The sequence below is a fragment of the Somniosus microcephalus genome, unplaced genomic scaffold (assembly GCF_052327205.1).
Source record: "Somniosus microcephalus isolate GS21.2 unplaced genomic scaffold, FLI_Smic_1.0 unresolved_chr8, whole genome shotgun sequence".
Classification (NCBI taxonomy): Eukaryota; Metazoa; Chordata; class Chondrichthyes; order Squaliformes; family Somniosidae; genus Somniosus; species Somniosus microcephalus.
In genome coordinates, this window is record NW_028225186.1 from 45,325,061 (window position 1) to 45,339,115 (window position 14,055).

The 14,055-nt window shown below is 44.2% G+C and overlaps 1 pseudogene; it reads left to right on the forward strand.

Annotated features, from left to right (window-relative positions):
- Positions 1-993: 993 nt before the first annotated feature.
- On the forward strand, positions 994-2,427 carry LOC147086279 (uncharacterized; annotated as a pseudogene).
- The last annotated feature ends 11,628 nt before the right edge of the window (positions 2,428-14,055 follow it).

A 14,055-nucleotide genomic window follows, 5' to 3' on the forward strand; every position in this document is an offset into this window, starting at 1 on the left:
CTACGCTGAGAGACTCTGCCGTCGAACCTCTCGCACATTCCTCAACCATCACGTACACCAGCTCTACAGCAGACGCCAACCTCGAAACCGAGATAGAGTCCATATTCTCAGCCTGTGCTCAGGACACAGCAGACCAACTACGTGACACTGCCAAACAGGCGAGGCAAAGGAACTACTCTGCCTACATGCACACCAAGAACAGGAAGCTTGAGAAACACGGCATCACCACCAGCAGCAACTAAGCCATCCCTGGTACCACGGTTGAAACCACAGGGAAGTCCATCGTCATCTTGTCCGACCACACCCTTCAACCAGACGAAAATGAAGTTCTCAGCTGAGTGCTCAACTTCTGCCCCACCTCCAAAATGGACCCCATCAGTCTCACGGCAGACACAGAGGAATTCATCAGGAGAATGAGGCTTCGGGAATTCTTCCACAAATCCCAAGATATCAGCAGCGAACCCAATGAGACAACCAATGATCCGGAACTGCAGACAGAGGGATCCGCAGTGCAGCAACCAAAGAAGAAAGAGTCAAATTGGACCCCTCCGGAGGGTCGCTGCCCTAAGCTTGACATCTATGCTCAAGCTGTCAGGAGATGCATCAATGCCAGATTCATGAGCCGCACTCACAAGACAGTCCAGAATGTCACCCGAGCACAATGCAACGCCATCCACGCTCTCAAGACCAACCGCAACATTGTCATCAAACCAGCAGACAAAGAAGGAGACAACGTCATACAGAACAGAACGGACTATTGCAAAGAAGCATACCGACAACTGGACAACCAGGAACACTACAGACAGTTACCCACAGTTCTGACCAAAGAACACACCCGCCAACTAAACAGACTGATCAAGACCTTCGATCCAGACCTTCAAAGCATCCTATGCGCTCTCATCCCACGTACTCCCCGCGTGGGAGAATTCTAATGCCCCCAAAGATACATATAGCCAACACACCCGGACGTCCTATCGTTTCAGGCAACTGAACCCTACAGACTTAATTCAGAAACTCAGCACCCACGGACCAGTTGAACCAGGAACACTCCTCGCCACGATGATCGTCTCGGCACTCTACACCAGTATCCCCCACGATGACGGCAACGCTGCGACAGCCTCAGTACTCAACACCAACAACAGCCAATCTCCATTCGCCATCCTACAACTCATCCGATTCATCCTTGACCACAATGTCTTCACCTTCAACAAACAGTTCTTTTCCCAAACACACGGAACAGCCATGGGGACCAAATTCGCACCCCAATATGCCAACACCTTCATGCACAAGTTCGAGCAAGATTTCTTCGCTGCACAGGACCTCCAACCAACGCTATATACCTGATACATCGACGACATTTTCTTCCTATGCAGCCACGGCGAAGAATCAGTGAAAAGACTACACGATAACATCAACAATTTCCATCCCACCATCAAACTCACCATGGACTACTCCTCAGAATTGGTTTCATTCTTGGACACACGAATCTCCATCAAAGACGGACACATTAGCTGTTCACTCTACCGCAAGCCCACGGACAACCTCAGTATGCTCCACTTCTCCAGCTTCCAACCTAATCACGTTAAAGAAGCCATCCCCTATGGACAAGCCCTGCGAATACACGGGATCTGCTCAGATGAAGAGGAATGTGATGGACACCTACAGACGCTGAAAGATGCCCTCGTAACAATGGGTTATGACGCTCGACTCGTCCATCGACAGTTCCGACGGGCCACAGCAAAAAATCGCATAGACCTCCTCAGAAGAAAAACACGGGACACAACCAACAGAGTACCATTCGTCGTCCAGTACTTCCCCAGAGCAGAGAAACTACGCCATATTCTTCGCAGCCTTCAACATGTCATCGATGACGCCGAACACATTGCTAAGGCCATCCCCACGCATCCACTACTCGCCTTCAAACAGCCGCCTAACCTCAAACAGACCATCGTTCGCAGCAAATTACCCAGATTTCAGGAGAACAGCGACCACAACACCACATAACCCTGCCACGGCAACCTCTGCAAGACATGCCAGATCATCAACACAGATACCTTCATCACACGTGAGGACACCACCCACCAGGTACATGGTACATACTCATGTGACTCGGCCAAAGTTGTCTACCTCATAGGTTGCAGGAAAAGATGCCCCGGAGCAAGGTACATCAGCGAGATCATGCAGACACTGCGACAATGGATGAACGGACGCTGTGCAACAATCGCCAGGCAGGAGTGTTCCCTCCCAGTCGGGGAACACTTCAGCAGTCAAGGACATTCAGCCTCCGATCTTCGGGTAAGCATTCTCCAAGGCAGCCTTCGAGACACACGACAACTCAAAATCGTCGAGCAGAAACTGATAGCCAAGTTTCGCACTCATGAGGATGGCCTCAACCGCGATCTTGGGTTCATGTCACGTTACATGTAACCCCACCTGACGTAGGGTCACCCAGACTCGAGTCGTAGTTGGCTTGTTCTCTCTACACAGATGCGGCCGGACCTGCTGTGATTTCCAGCGAAAAAAATGTTTTTCGGTCTGTTTTTTGTTTATCATAAAGCCCCCAGCATTTGCAACATTTGACCCCTTGTGATCCCACCTCATTGTTCTTTGCTGTAATGTTTTCCTGACTTACCTGATTGGACACCATTCACACCTTTGATCGCTGTGATTATCTCTCTGCTGAGGTGCGACAAATGGCAGTTAGAAAGATTACCTGTAATCAACTGGCATTATTCTCTCACTCTATAAGCTGTGTCTTTATGCATCTCTCCTCTTCCCCTGACGATGGAGCAGCGCTCCGAAAGCTTGTGATTTCAAATAAACTGTTGGACTATAACCTGGTGTTGTGTGACTTCTTACAATTGGATCATAGCTGTTCTTCTAACTTATCTCCACTTTCCTGCACTATCCACATATCCCTTGATTCCCTTAAAGGGAATTGGAATGTGCCCTCAGTTATATTTGCAACATGTCCATGGCGTGTTAATAAAGACAAGATTTATGAAAGAATGTATTTGACAATTATCTGCAGATGTTAAAGGAAATACAAAGCAGAAACATTAAAGCTATTACGTAATCTCCTCCAGACTGGCACAGTTAAGTATTAGCTGGTGGAATTGCACCAGAGATTTGTCTGTGAATCCGTTAAAGGAGAGTTCCAGGACTTTCAGCATGTTCTTCACACAGAGAGCAGAAATAAGTTCCTCACAACACTCGTCTGTCAGTTATTTGCTCTTCAGGTTATTCGATAAATGGAAACACGAAGCTGCCAGATTGTTACAGAGAGCGAGATTGATAGAGACAGAATGGCAGAGGGAGAGAGAGAGAGAGAGAGACAGAGAGAGAGTGGGATAGACAGTGTCAGAGAGAGAGTGGGGAGCGAGGCAGAGAAACATAGAAACAGGGAGAGATGGATAGACAGGGAGAGACACAAAGAGAGAGAGAGAGAGGCAGATAGTGAGAGATAGACAATGACAAACACAGAGAGAGAAAGAGAGAGAGAGAGAGAGCGGGATGAGACAGAAAGTGATAGAGACAGAGAGAGAGGGAGGGTAGGAGAGACAGAGAAACAGAGAGACACAGAGAGAGGGATAGACAGAGAGAGGCTGAGAGTGAATGAGAGCAAGAGGGAGGAAAGAGAGGGGAGATAGAGATGGGGAGGAGAGAGAGAGAGACAGTGAGAGAAATGCAGAGCGAGGGATAGACAAAGAAACAGAGAGATAGTGAATAAGAGAGACGGTGGCAAAGTGAGGGAGAGATAGAGAGAGATGGATAGACAGACTGAAATAGAGAAATAGAATGAGAGAGAGAGGGGGAGAGAGAGAGGTAAGAGAGCGAGGGAGAGAGACAGAGATGGAGGGAGAGGGAGAGAGATAGATGGGGAGATATTGAGAAACAGATGGAGCCATAAAGATGAAAAGAAAGAAAAGATAGGCAGTCAAAGTTGTACAAACACAGAGCTGGAGAAAAAATGTTACAAATAAACAGTCCAGTGTGGCGGAGCCATTAAGGGACTGCAGTCAATTGTGTATAACTCCCTTTAATAATATGTTGGCTGCAGCCTGAGTCTGTATCTTTGTTTTCACTGTTGACATGTACAGAGCGCGATCACTTTAATAGCGCGGGTAAACGCGATGACGTCACGCCGTTCATCACGTGATCCCCAACGGCGGGAAAACGTGATGACGTCATGACGTCAGCCACAGGACCACCCAAGCATTCCTCGTGGAGCCTCCACATGACTAGATCTATATTCGATGTTCTCCTGCAGTTATCTGTTAAACTCTGTTACTTTTCATTGAACCTCGTTTATTTGATCACCTGAGTGGACCTCAGTTTTTTCGTTAGGAACTAGACATTCCTACAGCAGGATAAAAAGCAAAGAGATGGTATACGCAATGTGATGCGAAGGAGAATGAGAGAGAGAGCGTGCACAAAGCAAATAACAACAAAATTAGTCACAGAAATGCCTGAATAATAAACGTTTTCATCCAGAATAATAGCAAACTGCAGTTTAAGTTGAAGCATTTGCAACAACCTTCAGCCTCTGCCCAAGGTTCCCACCATCACAGAAGCCAATCATCAGCCAATTCAATTCACTCCACGTGATCACAAGGAATGGCACGGGGCACTATATAAAGCAAATGATACCCCGGCTGTGGTGCTGAAGACTTGTGCTCCAGAACTAGCCGTGCCTCTAACCAAGCTGTTGCAGTACAGCTACAACACTGCCATCTATCCAACAAAGTTAAAAACTGCCCAGGTATGCCCTATGTAGAAAAAGCAGTAAAAACCCAAACTTATCTGTCTAATCTCAATCATCAGCAAAGTGATGGAAGGTGTCGTCGACAGTGCTATATAGTGTCACTTAAACAATAATAACCTGCTCAGCAATGCTTAAGTGGGTTCTGCGAGGGCCACTTGGCACCAGCCCTGATTGCAGCGTTGATCCAAACATGGACAATAGAGCTGAACTCAAGGGGTGAGGCGAGACTGACTGCCCTTGACACCAAGGCAGCATTTGACCGAGTAAAGAATAAAGGAGGCCGAGAAAAAACCTGATGTCAATGGCAATCAGGGGGGAGAACGCTTCACTGGCTGGAGCCATACCTAGCAAGAAGGAAGATGGTTATGGTTGTTGGAGGTCAATCACATCAACCCCAGGACTTCGTTGCAGGATTTCCTGAGGGCAGTATCCGAGGCCCAATCACCTTCAGCTGCTTCACTAATGACCTTCCCTCCTTCATAACATCAGAAGTGGGGATGTTCTCTGATGACTGCACAGTGTTCAGTGCCATTCGTAACTCCTCAGATAACGAAGAAGTCCGTGTCCACATGCAGCCAGACCTGGACGACGTTCACTTTGGGCTGATAAGTGGTTCAAAATCCTGAAACTTAATTCCGAACAGTACTGTGAGAGTCCCTTCACCACATGGACTGAAGCCATTCAAGGTGGCGGAACATCATCACCTTCTCAAGGGTGATTAGGTATGAGCATTACATGCCAGCAACGCTGAAATCCCTTGAATACATTCAAAAAATTGTAGCAATGCTTTCATTTATCCTTGTGATACGCATTGGATTATACAATGTCTTAGGATTGGAGTCGAATAGTTTACCTACTTAATTGACATATATAAAAATCGATGCTAACAGCAATAATTACCGAAAATGAAACTGTAAACCAAATGAATTTGTGGATATCCGTTGGATACTGAGAATATGTGAGACGATGATTTCTGCGAGGCTGACATCATGTAAGATGATGGGTTCTTGGAGACTGAGAACATGTGAGATTATTGGTTCTTCGTGAATGTAAGAACACATATAATTCTGGAGACTGTGAAACCGTTAACCCGGCTGAAACAATGTATATTGTGAGAGAAAAGATTACATGGTCACCGACACTGTCAGAGCAGGTCTCTCGTGGATACTGAGACAATTAGAATTAATGACTCGTTCCATAAGTCGACTTTTCAAACATGTAAGACATTGGATCCTGAGAGCCTGTTACAACAGGTGAGACATTGGATCCTGAGAGATTATTAGAACAGGTGAGATAATTGATCCTGAGAGACTGTTAGAACAGGTGTGACATTGTGAGCAGAGAGACTGTTGGAAAAGGAGTGATATTGGGAGCAGAGAGACTGTTAGAACAGGTGAGATATTGGGTGCTAAGAGACTGTTAGAACAGGTGAGAAGTTGGGTGCTAAGTGACTGGTAGAACAGGTGAGACATTGGCTGCTAAGTGACTGGTAGAACATGTGGGATGGTGGGTGCAGAGAGGCTGTTAGACCAGGTGAGGCATTGAATCCTGAGAGATGGTGAGAGCAGGTGAAACATTGGATCCCGAGAGACGGTTTGAACAGGTAGGCAATGGGTGCAGAGATACTGGTAGAGCAGGTGAGTAATTGAATCCCGAGAGATGGTTAGAACAGGTGAGGCATTGGGTGCAGAGATACTGGTAGAACAGGTGAGACCTTGAAAGCAGAGAGACTGGTACAACTGGTGAGACATTTTTTGCAGAGTTACTGTTAGAATTGGTGAGGCATTGGGTGCAGAGGGACGGTTAGAACAGGATATTATTTGTTGCAGAGTGAAGCTTTAGTGACCCGTTGTGACATTACGCCTATTACTGGAGCCGTAGTCATTGGCTATGATTTCCTCAAACTGCCTAACCATGTTTCGATACAGGTTTAGCATAACTTCCCTACTATTCAATGCTATACTTCGAGAAATAAACCTTAGTTCTTGGTTTGACTTTTTATGGCCTTGCTAAACTGTGTCGCAAATTGTAGTTATTTGTCTATTTTATTCCGAGATCCCTTTGTTCCGCTGTCCCACCGAGACTCGCACCCTCGAAGTAATAAGCGACCTCCCTATTTTCCTACCAAACTGTAATACCTCGCATTTATTTGTGTTGAACATAATTTGCCAATTAAATGGCCATTCTGCAAGGTTATTAATGTCCTCCTGTATTTTGTTGCAGCCCTCCTCAGTATTGAATATCCGCCCCCTTCCCCCCGATGGGGTGTCATCCGCAAATATAGAAATTGTGTTTTTGATTCCAGTCTAAATCGTTAAAACAAATTGTGAACAACAGTGGTCCCAGCCCTGATCCTTGTGGAACACCACTACCCAACTTCTGCCACTGAGAATAGCTACCCTTTACTCCTACTCTCTGCTTTCTGTCTTGAAACCAGCTCGCTATCCATTCTGTTACTAGTCCCCTGACTCCGCATTCTCTAACCTTGTTCATCAGTCTATTATGGCGTATCTTATCGAAGGCGTTTTGAAAATCTAGATGAATTACATCTGATGCATTACCACCAGCAGGACTTTCCCTCTGGAAATCCATGCTGAATTTTCATTACAATATTTTTGTTTTCTAGATGTAGTTCTATTTTATCCTTTAGTAGTGATTCCATTATTTGTCTACCATCGATGATAAGCAAACAGTTCTATAATTCCCTTGACATGTTCGATAAGCCTACTTAAATATACGTATTACTTTGGCCAGCAGGCAGTCATCTGGCTCAATACCTTTATCTAACACATTATTAAATATGTGTAGTAATGCCTCTGGTATCTCTTCTCTAGCTTATTTTTAAAATGCGTGGATGCAAACTGTCTGGACCAGTGGTTTTATCCTCTTTGTTTCTGATTAGTTTATTTAATATATCCTTTTAAAAAAAAAATAAATGCACTTATCAGATTACTATTCCCATCATCCAATGTCATATTTACCTGTTCCTTCTCTGTTTGAGATTATTGGATTTTTCTGGTGCAGAATGATTCCCCTGTTATCGCACTCCAAAGGTAACTTACTTGCTGAAGCGCATTTAAGATATTTTGACAACATTTTGGCTTTTACTAATAGTGGAATGGAAGTGTGCTTTATAAAACACTGGCTAGGCCTCAGCTGATGCATTTACTCAATTCTGGGCACTCTACTTTAGGAACTATGTCAATGCCTTAGAGAGGGTGCAGCAGAGATTAACTAGAATTCTACTAAGGATGAGGGACATTATTTACGTGGAAAGACTGGAGAATCCTGATTATTCTCCTTGGAGTAGCGAAGATGAAGAGCAGATTTGATAGAGGTGTGCAAAGTCATGAACGGTTTTGATGGAAAAAAAATTAGAAAATGTTCCCAATGGCAGTAGAATCGGTAACCAGAAGGCAACAGAGATTTAAAGTGACTGGCAAATGAACCAGAAGCGACATGAAGAAAGAAACATTAATGCAGCGAGTTGAGAGTAATTGTGATCTGGATGTGCTGCCTGAAATGATGGTGGAAGCAGATTCAATAGCAACTTTCGCAAGGGACCACGCTTTAGGAAGAATGTCTTCGGAAAAGTGTGCAAACGAGATTCCTTAGAATGGTTTCAGGGATGAGGTACTTCAGTTATGTGGAGAGACTGGAGAATCTGGGGTTGTCCTCCTTGGAGCAGAGAAGGTTAAGAGGAGATTAATAGTGATGTGCAACATTTTGAAGTGCTTCGCCAGAGCCAATAAAGAGATACTCTATCCATTGGCGAGAGGGTCGGTAACCAAAGGACACAGATGTTAAGGTGATTGGCAAAAGAACCAGAGGCGACATGAGGAGACATTTCTTTTACCGTGAGTTGTTATGATCTGGACTGCACTGGAAAAGCAAGTGAGAGCAGATTTAATAGTAATTTTCGAAAGAAAATTGGATGAAGACCTGAAAATGAAACATTTGCTGGGCTTTGGGGAAAGAGCAGGGGAGTTGGATTAAATGGATAACTCTTTCAACGATCCGGTTCAGACACGAGGGGCCGAATGGCACCTTTCTGTGCTGTACCACTCTATGAAGCTATGATTCTATGATGAATATGGAAAAAACCCAAGAGTGAACACAAGACAATTCAGTTTGTGGGAAAGTTTGCGTTAAATAGACGAAAGCCATAGTTACATAACAGCACTGGTCGTGGGTCATCAACTGCAGACTGCGAAGTGCAGATTTTCCATGAGATAAGAGAATTATCCCCAAGTTCTCAGTCCAGAGTGTGAATCATCCACCGGAAGTGGCAACATAATGCTGACAGACAGTCACCTGAGACACTGGACATTGGAGTTGCTGTTTTTCAATACTTGACACAAAAGTTCAACACCTGCATCAGTTAATTTTTCCGCGCTGAGGACCAGGTCCAATAACCCTGAATTCTCCTTGAGAGCAGAGGATAATTCTTTACAGCAATCATATGTCAAACTGTTATGTTTCAAACTGAAGGAAAGTGTTTTAATTGTTTAGATAGCCGGTGCTAATCGAATGGATTCTTCGTTAATCGGTTGAGGGCTGGTGCAGGAGGCGAATTAACACTTTACTAATTAAGTTACGTACTATATGATGCTACTATCTTCATTTTCAGAGAAAATTTCTGTGAGATTTAGTGGGAAATAATTCTGAATTTTTTGTGGAGATTGAAACCATTCAGCATTCAATGTCTGTTTAGGATTTTTGAATAAACAATCCATTTCCCCATTCCCCATTTCATTTCAGTTTAATTTTCTTGCTGAAACAATTGTGGACTTCACTTATAAATGTTAGAATGCTTTCAGGTTCCAGCTCCGTTTCTGGAATCATCGCATCATAGAATCTTCCATCACAGGAATAGGCCATTCGGCCCATCGTGTCTCTGCCCGCTCTTGGAAAGAGCTGTTCAATTCATCCCACTCCGCTGCCCTTGGACCATAGCACCACAGATTTTGATCCTGATGCCTTTATCTCATTAATTTTGCAAGTTATTAATTAATCTGCCTCCACCACCATTTCTGACAGTGAATTATAGATCGTAACATGTCGTTAAGTCAAAAGAAATTCCTCAACTCGCTTCTGGTTCTTTTGGCAGGCTTAACCTTAAAACTCCATCTGTAAGTGTAAGATGTTGTAAATTCTCCCCTTATTCTTTTAATGTTAATCCGCTTGTGTAATTCTTCCTATTTACCTTACCAAATCCTCTCAGGGTTGTGATCGCCTCTATGAGAGCTCCTTTAACAGTCGCTGTTCTAGTAAACAGAATCCTTATTTCTCTCGTTTCTTCTCATAATTAATGCCTCACCCGCCAGTAGCATCTTAGGAAGTCTCTACTGCACTTTCTGCATGGCCTTGACATCCTTCCTGAGGCAGGGCACCACCAACTGGACCAAACACAGGTACTTTATTATATCCACATCAACCCGAGCTGTTTCCTTTAAAGTTCTAAGAATCAATCCCTCCACTGATCCACAACGTACTTCAGATGACAATTACTGCTGATATCATTACCAAAAAGTATCATTTATTGACAAAATGTAGTAAACATACGAAATAGTTGCAGGAGTAGGCCATACGACCCCTCGAGCCTGCTGCGCCATTCAGTAAGATAATGGCTTATCTTTGACATCAACAACACTTTTCCGTCCGATCCCCATGTCCCTTGATTCCCTTAGAGTCCACAAATCTATCGAACTTAGCCTTGGATATAATCAACGACTGAACATCCACAGCCCTCTGTGGTAGAGAATTCCAAAGATTCTCAACACTTTGAATGAAGAAATTTCTCCTAAACCCTGTCCTAATTGGCCGATCCCCTATCCTGAAGTTATGCCCCCCAATTCCTAGACTCGCTCGCAAGGGAAAGCAGCCTCTCACCATCTACCATGTCAAGCCCTCTAAGAATCTTGAAGTTTCAATGAGATCACCTCTCATTATACTAAATTCGCGAGAGTATAGACACAATCTACCCAATCTCTCGTCATAGGACAACACTCTCCTTCCAGGAACCAATCAAGTGCACCGCCGCCAAGGCAAGTCTGTCATTCCTTAGGTCTGGGGACCAAATCTGTCTAAATTGCTTCAGTTCGCACCAAAGCCCCATATAATTGCAGTCAGATTTCCTCACTCTTAGACTCCAACCCGCTTTCAATACAGGCCAACATTTGCTTTCCTCATTTATTGCTGTACCTGCATGGTAACTTTCTGTGATTCGAGTACAAGAACACACAAATACCTCGACATACCAATATTTTCTAGTCTCTCAACTAATTAAAAATATTCTGCTTTTCCATTCTTCCTAACAAAGTGGTAACCTCACATTTCCCAATGTATTCTCCACCTGACACCGTCTTGCCCACTCACCTAACCTGTATATTACACTTTGCAGCCTCTTTATATGCTCCTCGCTGTTTACTTTCCATCTAGTTTTCTATCCACAGCTAAACTTGGATACATTACACTCGGTCCCCTGGGCTAATTGTTGAAATAGTTTGTGAATAGCTGAGGACCAATCATTGATCCTTGCCCACTTAAAAGCCTGCCATCTAGAAAATGACCCCTTTATTCCTATTCTTTAACTTCTGTTCGTTAACCAGTCGATGTAATATATTTGGATTTTCAGAAGCCTTTCGATTAGGTGCCACAGTAGAATTTATTGCACAAGATTAGGGCTCTTGGGATTACCCCAACAACCTCTATTGTGGCATCTTAACGAATGCTTACTTAAGATCCAAATATATTACATCGACTGGTTCCTGCTTTCCAAATTATAGGTCTTTAACCTAAATCAGTGGGGAGGATTCAAGTGAGTGGAAATTTATAAATCTAAAGAAAGAAGTCAAAGACATGGAGGAATGTAGCGATTTGGATAAAGATGAGCAGGATATGATCGGAAGTGACAGAGTGCTTAACGATAATGGTGCATCAGTGAAACAGGTCAAATCAGGGAAAAATTCCCATTTACAACTCTTCTCGATCCAGCATTTGTTTCTTTAATTCCACTACCATCTCCTTCCGCCTTGCACCATCACCCCTTTTGTCTTTTGATCTCTCCTGCCTTCCAACCTATTACAGGCCTTCTCCTTTGTTTTTCCTCCACACCCCTTTCCCTGCCCCTGCACTTGCGTAAGACCTAGAACACCACTAACCTTTCCTAGTTCCAAGGAAAGGACATTTAGCTGAAATTTTAAATCTGTTTCTCTCTCCACAGATGCTGGCTGACCCGTTGCATATTTCCAGCATGTTCTGCTTTTATTTCAACATTCCTGTTGGATTATTTCATCTTCCAGATAATGATCCTGGATTAGTTCCCACACTCTATCCAAGTCCTTTCCAAATTCCACACAGACCGTGCAACAACCAGCCTTAGTTATAACTCCAGCATTACCGAGCTTATTTTGGGTCAGGTTTAGGCAGGACAGCGCATGGCAACTGCTGCTGGTGATCTGGTTGTGATTCATGTGGTGTATGTGCCTTTAAGAGCCCCAGGTGTGCGTAATGCCGGTAATTGCCACTTGGGCTATATAAGCCTGTGTATTGTGTATATCCTTTAGAACCCCCCCCCAGACTTGCTCAGTAAATACCTATGAACCAACTCTTGTCTTCAGTGTCTTTATCTACACACGGACACTACAGTGGCGATGAAGTAGAAGCGGACTTACCTGCAATTCGGCAGCACCTCAAGAACATCGATTCCTCCGGCGTCCAGAAGACTCAAGGAAGTAAGAGAAACTGTGGTTTCACCAGCTGGCCAATCTGGTGGCAGGTACTGCGCTAATCCTTCCTGGGCATCAGGCTGGGTCTCCAGCGGTGGGCTCTACAGCTGAGACAGGCAGCGAAATCGGAGGCAAGCAATAACGGACTGGGAGGGAGCACACAGGAGACGGCCGGCGCGGCAAGCAGGTCAGCGTTCAGACCTCCGGCGGGCATGAGTCTCCAACAGTGAATAAATGGAAACCGCAGTAAAACAGCGTTGTTATTGGCAGCAGTGGCAGGAAAGCACGGGAAGCACCATATCATTGCTACAGAAAAAAAAAGCGCGGGTAGCGCCATATCTTTTCTGAAATGCCTAAATCTGGTAATATTGTTGCTTTTGATAGCGAAATAAAGGATTGGACCACATACGTGGAAAGAGTAGAGGTATATTGCACTGCAAATGGAATAGAAGATGAAAAAAAAGCTTCAGTACTTCTGAACTTAATGCGCGCGAAGACATACGGACTGTTATGAAACTTAATTACTCCAGCCAAACCAAAGGACAAGAATTTTTAAGAAATTGTTGATACCCTGCAAGACCACTTAAACCCAACACCGCTGCTGATAGCGGAACGATTCAAGTTCTTCAAGAGAAATCAACACAAGAATGAAAGTAACACTGATTACCCAGCCGAATTAAGAAAGCTATCAAAGTACTGCCAATTCGGGGCAGGACTATCGGATTACATTCGAGACAAATTCGTTTGTGGTCTCTTAAGTGAAGGAACACAAAAAAGACTGCTTTCTGAAAAAGATTTAACATTGGACAAAGCTTTCAGTATGGCTGTATCATACGAAGCAGCAGCAAAAGGAGCTGCAGAGATACAACAAAAGACACAGGACTTCGGCACCCATGAAATGACACAGGGGTTCGGAAGATGTTATCGCTGTGGCAGATCCACCCATAACCAGAGGGACTGCTGGTTCAATGACAAAGCATGCAGGCAATGCTGGAAGATTGGACACATTGCACGGGTATGCCAATCTGGACAAAATAAATCCACCGACAGAAAACAAAAAAGCAATAAAGAAAAGTACAGGAAGGTACAAATGATGACGGACAGTAGCTCCGAAGACCAGAAAAGCGATAGCGACTCCAGAAACAAGAGACTAAGCTGTCTCAAATTACATAATGTACTTGCCAAAGAGGATTACCAAACCATTTGGGTTACCCTCACAATAGCAGGGTCCCCAGTTAAAATGGAGCTGGATACAGGATCAGCTCTGACCGTAATAAATCGACGAGATTACGAGAGGCTATTTTCGCATATACCTCTAAAAGACACATCCATTATCTTAAAAACATGTACAGGGCAGAAAGTATAGCCCAAAGGAAAAATAAGGGTGCCTGTTGTAGACAACGGCAAAGAAATACAAAAGTTGTATTTATACATTCTACAAGATGGTCGTCCACCGTTGTTGGGACGTGAATGGATCAGGAAGATACGTTTAGACTGGCACTCCATTCAGGCACTGACGGTGACCCATAATGAAAAAAACAATGATGACATCATACCTGA